At 34.8% G+C, this 9,304-nt stretch overlaps 1 long non-coding RNA gene across 1 annotated transcript; it reads right to left on the bottom strand.

Moving 5' to 3' along the window:
- Nucleotides 1-299: 299 nt before the first annotated feature.
- Nucleotides 300-3,203, bottom strand: LOC107837033 (uncharacterized). The gene is made up of 2 exons (XR_001663006.1): nucleotides 2,729-3,203; nucleotides 300-862 (listed from the first exon to the last, which is right to left on the bottom strand). It is a non-coding gene; the product is annotated as an uncharacterized LOC107837033 (long non-coding RNA).
- Between the last annotated feature and the right edge of the window lie 6,101 nt (nucleotides 3,204-9,304).

Below are 9,304 nucleotides of genomic sequence, written 5' to 3'. Positions count from 1 at the left end.
TTTCATGATGCATAACTCTTATGTATTGTAAAATAGTTTGTTTTTTTTTGTTTTCTTGTTGTTCATTTTTATTTTTGCTTTTACCAGAATATATTTAGATAAAATCGATGATCTTACTGTAACAACAATGCTTATTTTGAGAAAATATGTTTGTAAAATCCAGGTTGTGGTTTCAGAAAAAGCAAGGGATTCCAGATTTCTTTCATCTGATTCTTTTGCTCCAGAAAACAAATTTCACACATGAACAATTTTTAAAACATCAGCTTCCAGGAAACAACAGATTGTAACAAAGATTTTTGATTACAAAACAATGCATGTGTGTATTTGTCACATTTTGTGTATTTATGCTGAGCTCCACATGTGAGGTAATGCATTCAACCTTTCTTCTGCAGACTGAATACCAATTATATGTTGGAAAATTCCCAGGAGAATGTGGGTCAGTTTCTTCTTCCTGCCTTTTCTCAACTTCATTCTTTATTCATTATCTGTGTAAAAGAGCAACAAAGCATACAAAAATCAGAGAATGAAAACATTTCATGTGAAGAATAAATGTCCTTAAAAACAAGTGCATAAAATTTCCTATAGCATCTCCTTCTGGATGAAACCAGTCTCTGAATTTTTCTAAAGTTGTCACCAGGTAGGATTTTGTAGGATAATAAATCTGTTGGGGGAAAAAAACAAATTAACATAATTAATTACTAAGCAGTTAGCTCAGCCAAATGGTCTGCTGAGGGATGAATAGAGACCAGGTTCGATTAGCATTCGATAGTCAAGGATAAAATTTCATTCTTTTTAACAAAATTTCAAACTCACCGCACAACTTCACATTAGTCCTTTCCCTTCAGAGATAGTCAGCAAACATCTGGACAAAACGTCGCTGCAGGAAGAGGGAATGTTCCTTTTTCATCACCTTTCTGTAAAATATCCCTGCTTCCTTTTAAAAGTGCATCTCTTTTTCTTCCCCATGGACTCCCAAAGAGATTTAAATAAAATCAAGAATTTGCCAATAAAATGAATGAACACAAATTAAAAAACTTTACTGCACCAGTGACTCAGTTTGATCTTTTGTGGAAAACTTAGCAGGCAGTTAAGGAATTTAAAGATAAGCCGGTGAGTGTGTAATATTCATTTGAATGGTGGGTCCACTAATGAACCTGTCAAAGTTAATGATGCCTTCAGGGGAAACACTTTGAAGCTGTACTTTTCTAAATCAGCTAATAAGTTATTCTCATTATTTGTTCTGTTTCATTTCACTCATTCACACAGGACGAACTTCCAACTTCAAGATATGATGCACAAAAAGGGAAATACTAAATAGAGTTTACTTCATGTTTCACAAATGAAAATTAAATTTTAGCCTGAGTTCTGGAACATGAGCTCAAGGTTCTGCCAACATTTCTATCTGAAGTGCAGTAAACCTTTGTTGCATAGATCTTTCCCTTTAGAGAGACACAAGAAAGATTTTAAATGGTTTGTTATGGATTCCATTTCTGTATTTATAGTCTGAAAATTAAAACTTTTCCGTCTCTAACGAGGCAGACGTTAACATCAGTTCTCTCTAGCTTAATCCAGTTATTAAAATCCTGGTAATGTCCCTCCAATGTGGAGTAATTTCTTTAAAATGTGTGACATTATGTCACCAGCTTATTTACTTTTCAGGCCATTCATTAAGATTACAGAGAATTTCAATGAATAAAGAAGGACTTAAAGTGAGTTTCCCCTTATAAAAGTAAAACAGCAGTTTGGCTGTTTGGAAACCACGATGACAGGAAAGAGCAAAGTAAAAACATTTTTTCATCACTTATTTATACAGTTTCAATGGGTCACTTTTATTTCATCAAATTGAGTAGGCATACTCTTCCTAAGCAGCAGTGAAAGTGGATTCAGTCTGGAACATTTCCCTGACATTTTACATTTATTCTTCTCTTCCTCTACCTCAGATAAACCCAAAGTTAATATAGTGAGCTGACAGTCTGAAGACGGGCACTCAGGTTGGGAAATATTACAATATCTACAGTTTTTCTCTTTAAGGCAAAATTACATTTTATTACTACCTTCCACCTTTGGTTTTATTTTTCAGGTTTGGCATGGAGCAGCCTTTAGAAATGTCCTGATCTTTTCAAACAGCACAACCTGGCAGCATTTACCCAGCTGTCCATAGAGTTTTATCTTTCTAAAACTAACTTCTTTAAACTGATCATATGACAAAATGCAGAAAACAAACAAATCAACAAAAGCATCTCTAGCAAAGAAAGGGACAGGTGTCGTTTTCTTTACTTTGTGAAGACATAAATAAGAGTGGCTACATCATATGAACTCCCCAATCTGATAGTTACTCTTTTTAAAAAATTCTGCATTCTATGTATAATATAAATATATATTTAGTGTTTTTAAAGAAGCAAATCCTTCTGGTTTACATTTAGTGGACTTAGGCATCGTTTTCAGAATCTAATCTTCAGAGGTAGATGGTGAAGTAGTTCATTAGTTGTTTCAGACGTAGGTCTGCAGCGCGAAAAGATGGAAAATCTCAACATGCACTGCCTAATGACTTTCCTCTCAGAAGAAATATTGAATGATGCATTAATGATTAACTGAAGCTTATGCATTTTTAAAATGTCTCGCTTAAAGTATTCATTGTTCTAATGCTCTGCTGTTGACAGGTGCTGTGTAGCTTTCTTCCCACGATTTGTGCGTGCAGGCTTAGTGTGTGTTTAATGGGAATACTTACAAGCTAATGTGGTTCTGCCATGAGTTCTGGTCTGGTGTGAATCCCCAGAGCCAGAAACAAATATGGAAAAGCAGCATTCAGCTTCTACGCACCACATATCTGGAATTAAAGAAAAGTCCCACCAGCTCGCCATCTGTTCTATTCAGTTTTCATTTGAAGGTAGAAAAAAACTGACCTATAAGAGCCAGAACAACAATCAACAACAAATCAAATTCAATCATTAATTCAAATCAGCTCACCGGTAAACCATTAAAATAATACATCCTTTAAATAACCAAATAATCATATGGATCTTTCAATGCAGTATTCCTTGGGAAAAGTCATTAATTTAACTGCGCAGTTATGTTCAAAAAATGCTACTTCCGGTTAGCGTACCAATCACAAAATGAGTCAAAAGCACAAAAATAAAATCCAAAATCAGTTAGGTATTATAGCCGAATGAAACAACACATCTTTTGAAATTAATCGGTGTGCACACTACAGCTGCAATTTTATTATAAATGTGTGAATTAAACTTCAAATTTTAAAAGCATTTTCTCAATGTAGTTCCGCAGTGGCGGACTTTAGGACAACAACAAAAAAACTTTAAACTTTAGACTTTGAACAAAAAAAAACAAAAAAAAAATCATCAAATACGTACTGCTTTAAACAGGAATAAAACAAAGCTTATTGCAGAACCAAACGTATTAGTTATATGTTGTGTTGCAATAAATGGTCAATTCAGGATGAAGGGCAAGTCTTCATCCTGCAGCCAAAACAACAGATTACCTTCCGAGCTCATTAAATTGTTCTTCCGCCAAGCAGTGACGGCCAGCGCTGGGTAGTAACTCGTTACGTTTGCTCAGTTACATTTACTTGAGTAACTTTTTTTGAAAACTTTACTTTTAGAAATATTTTTACTATGCTGTACTTTTTTACTTTTACTTGAGTAATTTTATTATAAAGTATCTCTACTCTTATTTGAGTAAAATTTCTGGATTCTCTGCCCACTGAATGAAAAACAAACATGTTTTAACCAAAAATTCACCAGACACAGACTGTTAAAGTTTCATAGATTTTTATTGAAAGAAAGTGATTTGGTAAATTTTTCTCTTGTTATGTTTTGTTGCTTGTATGATTTATTGCCATTTTAGTCCATAAAATATCCACTTAACTTTACATTTTGGTCCATCTGATGATGTAATTTTTAAATATTAAATTATTGATAATTTGATTAGTTACTCAGTACTTGAGTAGACTTCTTACCAAATCCTTCTTTCTCTTACTTGAGTCATTTCTCTGATACTTTTACTCGAGTAAAACTATATTGAAGTATCGCTACACTTACTTGAGTACAGTTTTGGGTACTCCTGGTGAGAGCCAATCTGGGAAGAGTTTATTGATCACGTGACATTTCTTGGTTTCAATTTAATGTATTTTAGCAACATATTGATTTAAGATATTCTATTGACATATTTAGTTTAATAAATTGTTTATGCATTTTGTTAATTAAAAAAATGACAAATTAAACAATTGTTTTATCATAAATTGCTTTAAAAGTATGAAACTCTCCATGATTGTTTTAATTAATGTTACCCTGAAAAAAGTTACCTGCCTAAACAGAAAATGTGTTGTGCTGAATAACCTTTAAAAATGAGTTTTATTCCTTTATTACAATGAAGTCGCCAGATGCTTGAAAGGTGGGTTATTCTGGTTCTCATCTAGTTTGTGGATTGGTTAACATCTATTTAATAAGTAAGCAACTGAACAAAGATACAAAGGATTAGCATGTTGTCGACTTTGGTGCTATTGGCAGAATCATCAACATTGTCTGTTGATCTATTTCTGCAGTTGGCGGAGGATGGAAACAGATTTTCACTTCTAAAAATAGCAAACAGAATGGATCAACAGCACAGTGAGCCAAAAGTTGGTTTGTCTGAGGTCTGCTGTGGGAGACAAACCCGTCCCAATAACATGATTTATGTAACATGTATGTAACAAAAATGAATAAAACATTTAGCGATGGTGTATCAGCATTTGTTTCAGGACATGGATTTTATCCAAACTCTTGTCTTGCTGGATCAGTTCATCCAGGAGAAAGTGTGTGTTCTTGTTGTCTTGTTTGGATTATGAATGTGCGTGCATGCGTGCATGCGTGCGTGTGTGCGTGTGTGTGTGTGTGAGCGTTTGTTTGTAATATCTTGAGGGGACGATGGACGATTTTCCTGACATATACTACGTTGTGGGGACCAATTGCTCCTTGTGGGGACCAGAGCCTGGTCCCCACAAGGTCTGGAGTTTTGGTTAGGGTTAGATATGTGATGGTTAGGGTTAGGAAAAGGGTAAAGGTAAGGTTTAGGCTGTAGAAATGAATGGAAGTCAATGGAAAGTCCCCACAAAGATAGCCACGCAAACATGTGTGTGTGTGTGTGTGTGTGTGTACTGTACAGCAGACACAAAAGGACAATAGTTCCTGCAGGAACAGAGGGAAACGCAGCGAATTGTCAAGGACACAGATGTTGGCAAACTGTTACAAATATTGCAAAAATTCCTCAACTAAAAAAGCTAAAAAGTTAAAATTTGAAAGTATATCTTGGACTGAACTTTGACAATTTGTTTTCTACTATTATGGTTTGGTGAGGTATTTGTTTTTGAGAAGGATTTACAATAATCAATGATATCAGTGTTGAGCTTTATCAGCTAAACCCTTGTGAACACAGAGGAGTGAGGATCGAAAGGGTCAGTTTGGTGAGAAAACGCAGCATTACAGCAATCAGATAAAAATCTGCAGCACTTATTTCATCTTAACTCACTGAGACGCCAGAAAGCCACATCAGCCCAATTAAAAGAGGAAACAAATTAAGAAACTCTAAATTAAAAGTACTACTGCTACAGGAAGACAAAGTCCTAATCATCATGACAGTGACATGCCTTTTGCATTATCAGTGCACTCTGAAAGCCTTTGCGCTTTCAGATTTTATATGGCTGCATAGTCATCAGGCTTTTGTTCATTTAGTTGCATAATGTTTGCCTGATTCTAGAGCCTGCAGAGTCCAGCAGGTAAAGATTAGCATGACATTTCGTATCCCACAGGATGAGCATCCTGTGATCCCCTGAGGTTTCCTTTATCCCCACCAACAGATTAAAGTCTCAACCAAAACAGGCTGGCAGAAAAAAATGATGTAAAATACTCAAGGATCACTTAGAACCATTACATTTGTCTTTATGGTTCTTAATCTCAAGACATGTCACTCTCCAATGCAAATTTTATTAAATAACATCCAAATGAAAGATGTTATAATTCTGTTTACACTCAGTCAGTATGATCAGTTCAATATGATCTATCAAAGAGCTACATTGATTCAGACAATAAAAAAAAGATTAACATGATGAATTTAAATAACTTTTTACTTTCCTTTAAACTAACTGGTTTGGGATAAAGTTTGCATTTTGATGACATTTCTGTGTTTATTGTGCTGTTTTTCTTCAAGTGATGCTGCAGAAAAGCTTTTTTGTGACTCAAGGCTTTTCCCCTCCTGGCTGTAACAGCACAGGCGTCTCAGCTCCACAAATAGCTTCTTTTTGTTCCTGGTGGTGACATTTCAATTCAAAGGTTAGATGTTGCAGATGTTGTTGAGGTTCATAACGCTCCGCTGCTCTGTCATCATCTGAGGTCATTATGTCAGGGTGAAAACACAGATTGTGATCATGACTGTGTGTTCATGCTTAGCTTGTTTGTGGATTTGCTGTGGATGCTACAGGTCAAAAGCATTCCATTTTCTGAAAACAATAAATTTTTCTGAGAGCATAAACATAATATGCAGTTATCAGAAATATTTTGATATTTTTACTCATTGTCTTCCATCTTTCAGTGGTCGGTGCTGCCTTGCAAAGTCCAGCCTGGAAAATGTCTGCCCTGTAAAGGTGATTTTTGTGGTCCTTCTCTGACAGATCCTGTCTTCAGTCAGCATTAGTGGAGGCCTCATTTTGCTTGTGTGTTTACGAAAAGCCCAATGCACATCAGGACGCTTCATTTTAAAACGACTGCCCTGTTGCATCGGCAGCACAGGTGCCTTGCAACACCTTGACTGTGTATCTCAACACCTTCAAAGAGAAAAACTTTTAGCCTTTACTTTCAGAAGGTGTTGACAATGTGAATGACTACAGAAAATGACATGAAAGCCAGGTTTGTGACTTTTTAAGACGATGTTTAAATATCTCATCAGCTAAAATACTAAAATGTACTTTTGAATAGTTTGCACAAGTGCATGTTTTTGTTTCCTGTTTCTGTTTTGTATTTTTGCATCTTGAATTTGTATTTGAAACCTGGTTATTTCCCTCTGACATGGATTGAAAGAGGTTCAGATTTCTCCCCTGGGTTTAAGATTTTGACCTTGGGAGTTTTTTTACTTGAGTTGTTCCGATCAGACAGTTTTACTTTCATACACATGCAACTCTTTGCTTCTAAATAGCACTTAAGGCTCACATATGAAATCATCATGAAACAATAAAAATACTGGATTTTTTCCTCCTTTGTCTGGAAAACTCAGAAAATTGTCAGTCTGGTTCAGTGTGAAGAATCATGGAAGTGCACTTCTATACTCACAACCTGAAATACTTAAATACCTGCTCATCAAGCAGGAGCAGCAGAAACTCCTTCCAGGACATTTCAGCCCAGTTTGGGTAGAAACTGGGCCGTGGCCTCAGAAATTCATCTTATATAGAAAGTAGAACTCAATCTTCATTATCAGGTCATTTTTCATTTTGTTTATTCAGACAAGTTTAACCCACATTCTTTCATAAAATAAAAGTATCCATACAGCTGAAACATTTATCTTAGCTGAATTTGTCACCAGATAATGAATGACAAAGATATTATTTAAATGTTGGTCGTTTCCTCCTGAGCGGTTTCATGAGAAAAGCTTCACTCCGTGTTAAAAACTATTTCAGTTTTTAAAACGACCGGACTCTTCTCTTTAAACACAGAATGCATGTGAAACATGTGGACACTTATACCTGCCTGTTTTAATAGTTCCAGCACCAAATATCCATAAATATGCATTAATATATAAAGTTTTATATCGTTTTAGTTTGATTTTATTTTTGTTTCTTATGCTAATTTTTTTGTTTGTTTTATTGCTGTAAGTAATGAACTGTTTAGAAATTGTTTGAATTATATTTAGACCTACGTTTTCTTTTAATCTCAAATCATTTTTTAGTCTTTATTATGTTAGTTTATAGTCAGCATAAATTAGTGTACTAATTTATGCTGATTTGAATTTGCTCCTGTGTCTCATAATCGTCTTTCAAATCATTTTAATTTGTTTAGAAAACAATCCTGATTTTTTTTTTGTTTGTTTGTTTGTTTTGTTTAGGTAATAGTTATGTTTTTCTTTTTGTTGTTTATTTTTTGTCTTTTAAAAGAGTATTGTGTTTCTCTTGTGCATGAAAGTGCTTTTAAAATCAAAAAGCCTTCACTTAATTCTTATTAAAATAATTAATGAGCGCAGCTTGTTAAAAGAAACTGCTAAGAGAAAATTTCTTATTTTTTTTAATAAAAAATAAAAAACAATGTTCTGTCGTTGATTTCAAAGTTTTCATTTAAGCAAAGATTTTTAGAAAAATGAGACCAGAGTGGAAATGCATCATCATTATTTAATGAAAATTAAACACAACCAGTCTACCAGCGATCCACTGAGTTGATATCTTTGGATTCTTCTGTAGTCTGGGGTCGTGTCTGTCTGACAGTTAAATGTTTCTGTAAATGATAAATGGAAAAAAACTGCGAGCTCAAACAGATCAGCAACAAGAAAACTGCTGGAAATGAAGAGAGATGTGAAAAAAGAAATGGGCAGAAGCGTCAATAAACTGGATAAACGTAAAGAGGTTTGGCACAGTGATAAGGGAATAGTTTAAGTAAACATTTGCAGGAAAATTTTATTTTCATTATGTTATATTAGAAACAGATTCTACCTTTTTTTACCACAACATTCCTTAACATGGACACAGGTCAATAATTTAAGAACAATCAGTTCTTTTCCATTGTTTTCCAGTGGAAAACAATAAAAGAACGAGTTTATTTTTGCACATTCACACAAACAGGAACTCTCTTCCACACCTTGAGTCATCTAACAAGTGATGAGCATCCAAAACACAACAGGAATGGCACTAATCCCCAGTTCTCCATGCTCTATAAATAACTGTGCTGTTCATGTTAATCTGAGGAGGCAAGCAGGAGCCTGGAAACCAGAGACAGACTGTTGGAAAGAGAGCGCCTATTTCACACTAACATTCCACATTCCTGCAGTTTTCAATTCCTGCAGTGATTAATCTTACATCACATATGAAATGTGAGAAAAATACATCTGCTACTTTAATATCTACAGTTGAATGACGAAATTAAGAATATTAGTTTACTTGTGATGTAAATATGGAAGGTAATAATCAAAAGTGTATTACTTCACTGTTGAACAACCAGCTGACTCTGGTGTTTTCTTTGCAGTCTCCATTTGGTGGACCAGCGCGGCCGCCAGGAGGATTACGGAGAGCCGTAATTTACTGACAGCTGACGTGAACTGCTTGTGTGGGGAAAAAATC

This window comes from Poecilia formosa, unplaced genomic scaffold, assembly GCF_000485575.1.
Source record: "Poecilia formosa unplaced genomic scaffold, Poecilia_formosa-5.1.2 Scaffold106, whole genome shotgun sequence".
Taxonomy (NCBI): Eukaryota; Metazoa; Chordata; class Actinopteri; order Cyprinodontiformes; family Poeciliidae; genus Poecilia; species Poecilia formosa.
The sequence above is the reverse complement of the archived record's forward strand: the minus strand, read 5'-3'. Positions and strand labels throughout refer to the sequence as shown.